This window comes from Dromaius novaehollandiae, chromosome 6, assembly GCF_036370855.1.
Source record: "Dromaius novaehollandiae isolate bDroNov1 chromosome 6, bDroNov1.hap1, whole genome shotgun sequence".
Taxonomy (NCBI): domain Eukaryota; kingdom Metazoa; phylum Chordata; class Aves; order Casuariiformes; family Dromaiidae; genus Dromaius; species Dromaius novaehollandiae.
The window spans coordinates 27054178-27066244 of NC_088103.1; the positions used below are offsets into that span (position 1 = coordinate 27054178).

Genomic DNA, 12067 nt, shown 5'->3' on the forward strand with positions numbered 1-12067 from the left:
GAGCTAAAGGGCTTTGTCTGCCGGCAACGGCATGGGGGAGAGGGAACCACCAGCACTTCCGCCCCCCTCGATGCAAACAACATGTTACTTTGGCTCTCTGATCAGAAACCCCATGAGACTCGGGCTGAACACAAAGACCATCTCTCTATGCTAACATCAAACAGCCCTTTCCCATAGACTCTGATGTTGGAAAACACAGTCACGATCCTAGCAAGGTGGAAATAAGGTGAGTGACTAAAAAACAAGGTTGAAGACAAGCGAAGAATCAAACACTACAAGGAAAGACATGTCAACAGGCAAGTTCAGGTACAGGTCAAGCATACCAGGTCAGGGGCACCATAGCCTGGTGAGAGCCATGACGTGTGGGAGGGATGGGTAATGGGACAGTCAAGTGGACTAGTGGTTAGGACAGCAGGTCAGCACTTGGAGTGCTGCACAGAGCAAGGAATTTGATTCAATCTCTCACTCTGTCACAGAAACCTGTGTGATCTTGAGAAAGATTTTTATTCCTGTTGTTTTGAAGTTTCCTGTGTAATATGGGACTTAGAGCTCTGCCTCACTCACTAAAGGGATTGTGAGAAGAAACCTTTCAGAAGCTTAGAAGGCCTCCATACACCCCAGTTATGGCAACCACATAGCTGAGGAGTAGGATGTATGGGTTGGGAAAGGGAAGAAAGAGCATAAAAACTCTTCTATTCATCTCCAAGTGTGTGATAACCCAGTTCAGGGAATAAATATCTCAGGGGCTGACAGAGGTAGATTGCCAGGGCAAACTCAGGAACAGGCCATGATGACATGCACTAAACATTACAGCAGGAAGAAAAGTCATCTTCTGGTTCACTTGCTGGTCAAGGGAGAAACCTACAACAGAAAATTTTCAAGATAAAGCAAACACGTCAAAATAAATTTCACTTGCGCTTGAATCAAATGTTTGTTCAACTTGAAACACACCTTTTCTCTGAGCTTTGCATGGAATAGGTAAATCTGAAGTGTTTCAAAGCAAAAATTTAAAACATTGAGACTTTTTAAAAGGCATTTTTTTCCAGTTTAACTAATTCCACCAACATGCAAAAATATTTACAGACAATCTAAATAAGCAGGTTTGGGCCAAAAAAACAGAGTCATCTGGAAAATGCTGTCCAGATTTACTATGAAATGGCAACACAGACAGGATCTGTTCTGCAGTAAGGTTAATAGCTGCAGTATCCCAGGCTACAGAGGCTTCTTTAATCAGAATACTGAGATTTGAATACAATCAAGCACTGATCAGTTCCCAAGACATGCACATCTGCAGACACTACCCCCCGGTTCACACATTTGACTATGCACATCTGTGGGATAGATTCTCTGGAGCAGACTGCTCTTTTACTTTAAAAGTCCAGCACAGGAATACACTGAAGAGAAGTGGGTTCCCAGGACTTATTCCTAGAGAGATCAGCCAATATTGAAGAATCAGAGGAAGGAATAGCTCAGACAAGGAATCTGCCTTTTAAGCTAGGACCTTCAGCAAAACCTTCTGCTGAGCACATCCCTCCAACGTAGCTCTAACATGCCTGCTGCCACATTTCCAGTGTGGGCACACAAGGAAAGGACAAGGCAGCATGTGACATGGAGAATCCATCTGTCATGAAGACAGCGCTACTCAAGGAATTTCCATCAAGCTCGATTCAGCAGACAGCTGCATGCTGTTTCCAGCCTGGCCTTAGCAGACAACTGCAGCAATGGGCTACAGACATCTCCTGAAAGAATGGCCAGAATCACAAGATATCCTGCAGGAATGCACAAAACATCACATGTCTTGGACCTTGCTGAGACTGTGGCTGAAGTAACTCACAGTGCAGATCCATAACAAAGCCTCTTGATTCTGAGCCCTAAAAAAGCCAAAGTAGCAAATATACTCATTGTCATCTATTTCTGGTCTAAAGAAAGCTAAAGTCTATCAGTCATACTTTATGTTCATCACTGATCTCAAAGTACAGCCACCCTATAGAAACCCCATCCAAATCTGATAGAAATATTTTTCTGAAGTCTAACCTAAACCTGCATTCACAAAGCACAATGTACTGCCTTCCTCTTTGCTGCCAACTTTTCTGGATCGGGCTTCCAGTGGAGAGGAAGTGAGGACTGACATTACCAGGTAATGTCATCTACCCAAGGTCATCCAGCAACTTGGGAACAGAACTGGCATTTACAAGTTCAGGACTCATGATTCACATCCCTTGTTTTGACCACAGCACCACACATTTCCACACTTGAATGCTGACCAGACTAGAGTGTGGTTGAAAGAAAGAGAACTCCACAAAAAACAGTGGTTGGTTTGCAAAAGATTTCCTCTTTCCCTTAGCATTTTCAGGGAAAAGGATGTGTACATCACCTAGAAGGGGGAGGTCTTCAGAGCATAGCAACAAGAGCAACAAACATGTTCTGGGTGCAACAGTCCTAGCCTTGAGGTATTGGCAGCTTGCTGGAAGAAGCAAAGGAAGCCACAAAGGACCACAATGATCTTGCTCAAACTGTAATTAAGCGTCATCATGCTTTCCGGAGGGAATTGTTTGTCTCTTCAGGAGCAAGCTGGGACTGTGGTGTGCACAGAGGAAGAGTGCAAGGCTCCTTATGCTGAGGGTACAGGATAATGCTGGAGCCTCTCAAGAGAGATTTCTGGTTAAAATGTTTATTTTTCCTTGCCTCGGCCAAAAAAGTAAGACCTTGGCCCATCACACAGACAAGCTGCCTCTTTGTGCCTTTCCCTCTGTGTTTGGAGTCTGGAAACAGAGATACAAGTATGCCTAACCCCTCTGGGCATGGCTGGCCCTGAAGTGGCTCTGCTGCTACCTAGAACAAGTAGATGGTAAACTCACAGTTCCCACATTCCTCTCTTTGGCTGTCTTGCAAGGACTTTACTCTCCTTGGATGAGACTCACTCAGTTCAGTCAATAACAGTGCTGACATTTTCACAAAGCACAGAAAACTTCTCCTCTCCTAAAAGCTTTTATGTTAAGTTGGGTGGAAGAGCTCCTTGGGACACAGCTAATTTATTATGTCTAAGAATTAATGCACTAGGAAAGCATTCAAGCATTCAAGTCTTGGCATCGAACTCTCCTTCCTATTTCAAGTCTGCTATAGAGACCTAACACTCTATGCAAATATATCCCTACCATGTTTCCCCTACGCAGCTTAACCAGCCCATCTGGTACTAGCTCTGGGTTTTGAAGCAGCAGTTTTTATGAGCACCCCACTGCCACCACTCTCAGCCTACCCACTGACAGGGAGCAGTCTCCCAGCTGCAGAAAGAAACAAATGCACCTCCTTTCATTGCTCCTCAAAGCTCTGCTCCACTCCAAGTGCCCAGCCTTTAGTGCTCTAAGGTGGGACACCACTCTTGCAGGCTTCACTTCAAAACTTCCATCTAGCCCAAGCCTGAAAGTTACCAACCAGTGAAGACAGAAGCTTCTGCTTAGGTAATCACATTCCCTAGAAGAAACCCCAAAAGGAGAGGAAAAAAAGCAATATTTTCACATGCAAAAGAAAGAAGGCAGGAAGATCTTAAAATACAGCAGAAACCACCAAAGATTTTGCTGCAAACAAAGTCACAACAGTCTTGTAATTCCAGTAGGGCTTTCTGTACACATCTGAGACTAAAACTGGCATATAAAACTGGAGGATTTTAATCTTGTTTTGAACATGAACATCAGCATAATCTTAAGTGACTTAATGGGCATAGATCATAAGCCCTTCAGGTTGAATTGTATCTTTCTGCTACACATCTACAACAGCAGACACAGTGATCTGGGTTTTCTTCTGGTACCACAACATGAACCACAGTAGTTTATACAAGAACAGAAGCATCCAGAATTACAGCTCTTCTGTAGAAAGCAGAGCTACAGTATCTTTTGATCTTTAGTTAATTGACATGCAGGACAATAAAAGTATGAATAACAGCAATAATACCCAGATCTTGCACAGTGCATTTTATTTCTAGAGCTAAAACAGCCTTAGAGGAAGTCACAGCATTCCTAATTCTGTATTCAGGGAAATGGACTCCTGCACAATTACTAGAAGTAGTACATAAGCAGAGAGCTAAGGAAGGCTGGTTAGGTTAAGCTCTGGACTGCTATGCAAGTCAGAAGAAAATGCAGGCTGCACAGCTCCCAGCAGTCCAAAAGAAACAAGGCAATTTAGCACTGACCCAAGGGTGCTGCCAAGAAACCAGTAAATGTATTGGCCACCACATATGTCTGTGTGCCTCCTGGATCTGTGCATGCAGTCCTAGTATACAACTGCACTTCTATTTGTGCATCTGTCCTTTCAAAAATATGCACTTTCAGTTGTGGTCTTCCTCCTAAGCCCAAAGGTAGTCACCAGACTCCAAACTAGGCCTGCATAGTTTAGACACATCATACTGTAAGTACAGTTGTAGAGCAGCAATGCAGTCCTACCTGGAAGCCCGTGATAATGACGCATAAGAGCCTATCCCCCCGAGGTAGACCATGTCAAGGTCACAGTTAGCAAGAGACTAAGTCATCAGCTGTTATCCCAAAGTCCTGTTTCATGTTAACCCTGAAAATGAGATCTGCTGAACCTGCTCCTTTACCACAGAGGAAAAAAAAAAGTATTGAAATGGTACATATATTTTAAGAATAGTGGAAGAGCTCCCTATCTACTGAACAGGGGGGCCCATCTCTTAAGTCTTCAAAATCCTATTAGGAGTACAGTCTCACTCTCCCAGAATTTACTGTTAATCTCTATATCAGTGGGGAACTACAGCACAACAGAAGTGAAGTGACTTACACAGACTATAGCCAGGGCCTCCAAAGTCACAGCTCAGTTTCAGAAACCACAAGGCCAATCCTTCTTCATTTCCCACTCCTATTGGCTTCTGTCCTTCAGACCATGCTAAGCAGCACCAGCCCTGGGGTTTGCACCCATTCTCCAGAAGAATCTCCTGTGGTTGCTCTTAGTGAGCGTGCCTCTAGCTTGCAAATATGCGGACACACCGCTAGTTCCACCCAGGGGCAGATAGGTAGCGTCTATCCACAAAGCTCATTTGCAGATTCTTCTTCCACGTCAGAAATAACATGATCCTGGCACAAGCGAGAGGTAATGCTGGTATATGGGCTTCTTGCAAGACAGGAAGCTCATTAGTCACTGATTACACATTCCCAGCTGCAGTGCTCAGCACATCCTGGGAACTGTGCATTAGGGCACAGGCCCCCCACCAGGGAGCTTTTTTTCCCCCCCATTCTGTGCCTATTATAGCAGGACTGAGCCTTACACATACTGGTCTCCTTCACAGAAAGAAAAGAAAACAAAAACAGTTACATGGGTGCTACATGTGTCTCATTTTCACTGGAAGTGACAAACTGAGATCACCTACTGCGGCAGGCACTGTCCCCTGTCTCTTTAATTTTTCAGCAGTTTATGAAGGTAATTGGCTCCAGAAAGGTTAAGCAAAGGGAGAAAAGCCCCAGCATCAGGCAGAGGTCTGATGAAAGCGGTGCTCCTTTTCCAGCACCCCCTGTAGCTCTGCCAATTACTACTTGGGCAATTACAACACATCTCCAAGCCAGTGGCAGGGAAGCCTATTAAGGGCCATTACTTGGTCTTGAAAAGAAGCAATTAGCATGAGCTCCAAATAGCACTGGTACGTGGGCAGCTAGCAAGGAGTGACAGGCGGCTGCTGCCATCCCCGTGGGCTGCAGTCAAACTGCTGACCACCTGTGGGCAGCAGCCAGGAAATAATTACTAGTCATTAATAATCCATCGTCTTGGCGTCCCACCTTTCATCTGAGAGATCCCACGTGCTTGGCAGGCATTAATTAAACCTCACAGCTGTAAGGAAGGTTAAGTACTGTGTTCTCATGATTATTCTGCAGTTGAGAAAACTGAGGCACGTAGATGTCAAGGTCAGCACTATAAAGACTGACTCCAAATCTGAGGGTGATCAGATCTGCTGAGCACTAACAAACACACCAACATAAGAGTGTTTGATATCTTTGAAAAGGACCCACAGAACGAGGAACCCAAATATGCATGTTGTTCTGACTGCAGAAGCCGGCGTTTAAAACTCCAGCTTCTGTGACTTATTCAAAGTCACAGAGTGAATCTACGGTGAAGACTTGAATCAACCCCGAAGTCCTGACTCCCAGTACGACCAGCAGCTCCTAGTCCTAAGTTTTTGGCCGTGCATCGGCCTTTTTCTCTCCAGTTTTGGGGAATGAGGAAAAAAAAAGGCTAATTCCATCTTTCATATTATTGTAGAAAAATTTGCTTCTAGCCCCTTTCCCCAGGGAAGAGCTTTGCATGTGCAAGCTACAGGATAGTACTGGTAAAGCATTGCTTATTTCTAAGAGAGGTCCCATGGGTATGCAAGATGATGGTAACAGCAAAATCCAGTCTCTCACTTTCTGTTGCAGGTAATTTTTAGTGACAAAAAAATGAGATCACTTTCTAAAGCTTAAAGTAAACAAGAGCAATTCTGCCGGGGGGGAGGGGGGAGTCTTTTTTTTTTGGCTGAGGTTTTTGGTAAACCGAGCCTCCAAGAATTTCCTGTGACAGTATGTGCTGAAATGCAAAATGGAATGGATTTGCTGAAAGCAGCAACTAAGCAGACTATTTGAAAAAAGCACCTCACCTTCCTCTCTGCACAAATTGCAGCTTTTAGAGTTTACTTGTTGGTATCAGTAATAGCCCCAGTTTTGATCCATGAGGCCAAGAGGAATGGCTAGAAAGTTCCCTTTTGCAGAGACTGCTGAGAACCTGCCTGACTCCCTAACTTAGCCTCTCACCCACTCCCCACTAGCTGCTATAGTTTCTATAGGCTATTTCAAAAAATGCAAGATAGCCACATAAGAGCAGTTTCCAAACTATCATCTCCACACCAGCCCCCTGCAAGCTCAGAACACCCCTGCACCCCACGGGTGAGCAGGGAAGAGGCAGTCAATGCAGCTGGTCCTGCTCATCCCACCAGCAGCCTTGGCACTACAGCTACCACAAGACTGTGTTCCTGCAGCTGCACCATCTGAAGAGTTAAGTGTCAAGTGAATTCCTCGCTGGTGACCAGCCATCTTTATCAAGGATGTCTAATAATGCAATACTTCTGTGGAAACATCAAATGAGCCCCCTTCCATTCCATACCAGCCCAGCTGATACTGCTTTAAGGAGAGCATACAGAGGAACCAACCATGCTCTCAGAAGCAGGAGTCTCCTGAACGCATTCCCAGAAGACTTAAGAGTTTTAGTATCTGCCCATTATCTCTGTGTCTACTCAGGCCAATGTAAAATTGAGACCTGATGCTCCACTTTTCAACTGGAGAGACATCAAAGGCAAGTGTGTCAAAGGTACCCCTTGATATGGGAGGACACCAACCAAGAGTGACAGGGGAAGCTCCAAAAGCAACAAAGAGAAGGGCCTGGGCAATCTGAGCAACATGCTGCTCGCCAGACCATATGGCCCCTCTGATGTGCTCCCTGTTCCTGGATGAGCAGAGTCTTACCCACAGAGCTGTCAATCCCTTTATAATATCAACACAGTGACTGCTGGTCCCCTAAGCCCAAATTGCTGGGGGAGGAAGGGAAGAGTAGCAGCCTTGGGATGAACTAGAACTACCTTTAGACCCATCAGTGAAACAGTAGCACAAACCTGTATTAAGGCTTCACCTTTATACATTACTGCAAGGACCACAGTCAGTGGCAGAGCCACTAGCCCTTTTTATCCACCTGCTCCTGTGCTGATGCTACTGGAGAGCTCATCAAACAGCAGTCTACAAACAGCAGCCTGTCTGGTAATGATGGGATAGTGCCAAGTGTGTGTGTTTACTCCCTGCTGTCCCATCCCCACAAAATGGATGCTCCTGCCATGGATGACCTGCAGAAGTCAGGTGAGTGGGGTCCTCTGGAGCAGGCCAAGGTAGCCAAGTGTTCCTCCCAGCAAACTTGGAGGAGGCTTCTCCTTCCTGCCCTTTGCTCACCGCACTTGCGGCACACAAGAACAGGTCGGGGAAGAGCCACTCCAGGTCTCCCACTCGGAAGGTAGGAACTGCTCAAACTCCTTTTCACCACACAGCTGCCCAGCAGACAGCCAGGCTCTGCTTGCACAGGGCACAGCAGAGCAGGCGGCCATGCTCAGCCCTGCTGCTCCTGGCACCAGCAAGATAAACCGCATTCATCTGTCCAAGCAGCACCAGCTGTGCGCTGTGGTGACTCCAGGACTATCCTGCCCGATCTCTGATCCCAGAGACCTACGCGCAGGGTAGGCTTCACATGGGGGGCTGACCCTCTACAGGCAAACCAGTAATAGCCAGTGTCATTGGTGGGGCCATGACATGATGCTGAATGGAGACAAAGAGGAGGAGCTGTCTGCAAAGCCAAGCCAGACGCTGCGGGCACAGCTCCCAGGAGAAGGGGCATCAGAGCTTCTGCTTGCCCGGGTTTCTTTAAACAGACAGTTCCAAAAAGCATCTACAATTCTGACAGCCAGCCCTACTAATACAATCCTGTCTAATACCAGTGGGTCATCCACCCCAGGATCTTTTCCCCAAGATCTCCCTGATGTGCCCTGGAAAGCGTTGTGACCTGCTCAGGCCAGGGAGGGCAGGGGCCCTGAATTTCCTGAATTCCCCCAGCAAGGCACTTGCACACACACTGGAGTGGGTTGCACCACATTAAGACTCAAAAAACACGAACGATATCATTTTCAGCACCACTCAGTGATTGGGGGGAAAAGAAGTCAGACATCCTGAGCACCTGGGGTGTCCATACTGCATTCCCTGTGTGTTCTGCAGAGCCAAGGAGAAGAGGGCTGGGTTGTGGGGAAAGATGCTGAGCAGGTCAGAAAAATGTCTAACACACTTCACTACTTCTCTGTAACAAAACCAGAGATATCAATGAACCAACAAAAAACATTAACATGTTTTATTTCCTATTAAAAATGTCACGGGAAAAGGTTTTCTACAAGTATTTTTCATTTTTTCCTGGAAGAAAAAAACCCAAACCTAATTCCTCATTTTTAAATGATGAAAAAAAATAACACTTTCAGGAATAGCTTTTAAAACATGTTTTAATATCAAAAAGAATTTCCTTTGTCATCTTTTCCCTGCCCCAAAAGCCTTGTGAAAAAAATTTTCTCCCTTTACTGCAGATGTTCTTTCACTATAATTTGTATTTTCATTATGCAGAAAAAATGGTTTGCCATAATTTCCACCAATGGCTACAAAAAGACAACACAAGCTCAGAAGAAATAATTTAAGCGGAAAATAAACATTTTTTTTCAAAAAATGAGGTAAACTATGGAATACATTTGGAAAATGTTAACTTTGGTGAGTTATCTTGTCCCAGTGGGAAACACCCTGTATCACTGATACTCCCTGCAAATTTAAAAATAATAATTTGACTAATTTCTGGAAATCCACAATAACAGAAATTTTGAGCTACAAACCCAAGTGTTACTCCCAAAACACAACTGTGTGTTCTTTTTGCCTCCCGAGATTTAAGTTTTCCTGAGGAACCCAAGATGACTACAAAATTACCTTAAAAATAAACCAAAAAAGCCCGAAACCAAAACAAAGAATCTCGCCCCCAAAACCAAAAAAAACCCACAAAGCGAAAGCACTCCCTGTCTCCAAAATACCCACGCAGTTGGGAAGGGCGCCGCGCGCTGGGGCATGCCCGGCTTTACTTCCATAACTACACAGCGATAAACAAAAACGCCTTCACTGCCGTCAGCACATCCGCACGCGGGTGACCTTGTCTCCTGCTGGGCTGGCCCCGTCCAGCTGATGCCTGCCCCTACCCGCCCCGGTGCTGAGCTTCCTGCAGCACCACACGGCCAGATTCCCAGGTCTGGAGGTAGATGTCTGGGGTAACCACTCGTATCGCTGACTGTATTTCCCCATTCTTCAGACCAGGAACCATACGCGCGTGTGTGCACACACCTACACGGGTATGGCTCTACATACATATTTACCCATTCCACACACACACACACCCCGCAAGCACCTAGCTCAAAAAGGGACAATTTGGGGCTGGGGGAATGCTACTAGAAAAGTCAACCAAATAATGCCTATCTTTGCTCTTTTCTGTGGTGGCTTTCTCCATGAAATACAGGACTATGATGCCCTTCATCTCCACAGCACAGCGATGGCTATTTTCTTGTTTCCCTCTCAATATTCTTTGGCATCAGTTAGTTTCACAGACCAGGGAACAGAGATTATCCTATTCTTCCACCCAATCTGGCTCAATAGGTTTCTTTCCACCCTTTTTCCCAGATGTACGTTTGATTTTCTAATGTTTGCCCTAATACAATAATCCTTCAGCTCGGTCTGTTTTACATAGCCTCTTTTTAGTCCCTTCTCCTCCCCACAGCAGAGCTGGAAGGAAAGTAACTGAGGATCCCTGTTCTGAGCCAGCCCCCTGCATGTTTCTTGACCGCTCTGACTAACAGAGGCTCTCTTATGCTCTGCGCCGATAGAAATGTACCAACCAAGCAAGTGAAAGGCAGAGGATAGATTCATATTATACAATGTTAGTGCTATCAAAATACAGCTGGGCCTAAAGAGCATATTCAGAAGCTCTAGATCGTGCTTAAAAAGTAAATAAGGTGTCTCGAGCACAGCTGCCTAGGAAAATGCAGCTTAATAAAACAAGTTAAAAGACCATTTTACAAAGTCGCATAGGAAGTTGAGTTTGTTCTCTCAGTTCCTTTATACACCAAAAGCAAAACAGAAGAGACTAAAGTTTAACTACTGAAGCTGGGGTGCTTGGCTAGTAATTAGCCAAGTGCCACACAGTATTTTGCCAAAAGCCAGAGGGATGCAACTCACTTGCCCTAAATGATGCTGATCAGAGCTACCTTCCAAGTCTGTTTTTAAGACTGAAATTCATCCAGGCAGACAAGTCAAGCACAAGGGCCTGTGCACCACTCCCACCCAAGAAAAGCACTTTAAGGCCCGTACTGCCATAACTCTATAACATGACTCCCTTCCCCCAAGAGCAAGGGTGATGAGATGTATGGATTCTGGCCAGAGGAGGGGGGGTACAGAGAGCGAGAAAAATAGTTCCTTCTTTGCTTTATCCTCCGGCTTCAAGGCTTCACTGCAGGAAGCCAAATTTGAAGGTGAACCAGTTCAAAGCAGCAGTACTCAATCCTTAGAGAGTTGTTCCCCCAGAAAAAAAAATGCACACAGCTGTAATGATGCCAGGCTCGCATGAGGAAATTGCAGGAGAGCTCTTAACTGAGCTATCGTAAGCAACCCAGAGGCAGAGCACACACAGACAAGCGCAGAGCTCCGAGAGATGCGGACAAAGCCCCTCCTGTTCCCATGAGGAATCCCCCCCCACACACACTTTTCACAGACTATTTCTGAAAAAAAGAAAAATCATTCCTAATTCTACAGTGAAACTGGAACCAACAGGACACTCTAGAAACTACCCTTTGGGAGCCTACAGGGCCCGGACTGCCACCTGGCTCCAGCACCTTCCAGGCTACACTCCTGATCTACACTTTGGCCAACAGAATTTATCAAGGCAGTAAATACTCTGCCTACATACAGGATATAACAGAGAAATGTTGCTCAGCACAGAACTCTGCAGAAACTCTACTCTCTGTTAAATTTGCTAGAATTTGTTTCTTCATCACCTGCACAGCTCACTGCTTCTCTTATTAGCAACCACTTAACTCTATTGTTAAATCTGCAAAGTGCTTTTTGCAGTTGGGTAGGAAGGATATTTAGCATTGTGAAACTACGACCATACATTAAACTAAATCCTAAAAGAACACATAAACAAAGAATCCATCCCTCGACTCCCACACATTTGTGCCCAGGAAAGCAAGATGAAGAACCTGTAGTGATGAAAAGATGCTCGTACACTGCTGCAGCTTCCCAGCTTCTACCGCAGTCTGCTCCAATCATCTCAATGGAGACATTCTTGTTGACCTTTTGGGGCAATGCTTTTAAATGTATGCCACAGCAAACATTTAAGCTCATTTTGAAATCTCTGGATTTGGTGACAAATTTTTAGCCTTAGGGTAATGTGGAACAAGACAAGCTCTCACACACACACACACACACGA

The 12067-nt window shown here is 45.3% G+C and overlaps 1 protein-coding gene across 1 annotated transcript in view; it reads right to left on the minus strand.

The window, feature by feature from the left end:
- Window positions 1-12067, minus strand: part of ANTXRL (ANTXR like) — a 66372-nt gene that overhangs the window by 12677 nt on the left and 41628 nt on the right. The window lies entirely within an intron of this gene.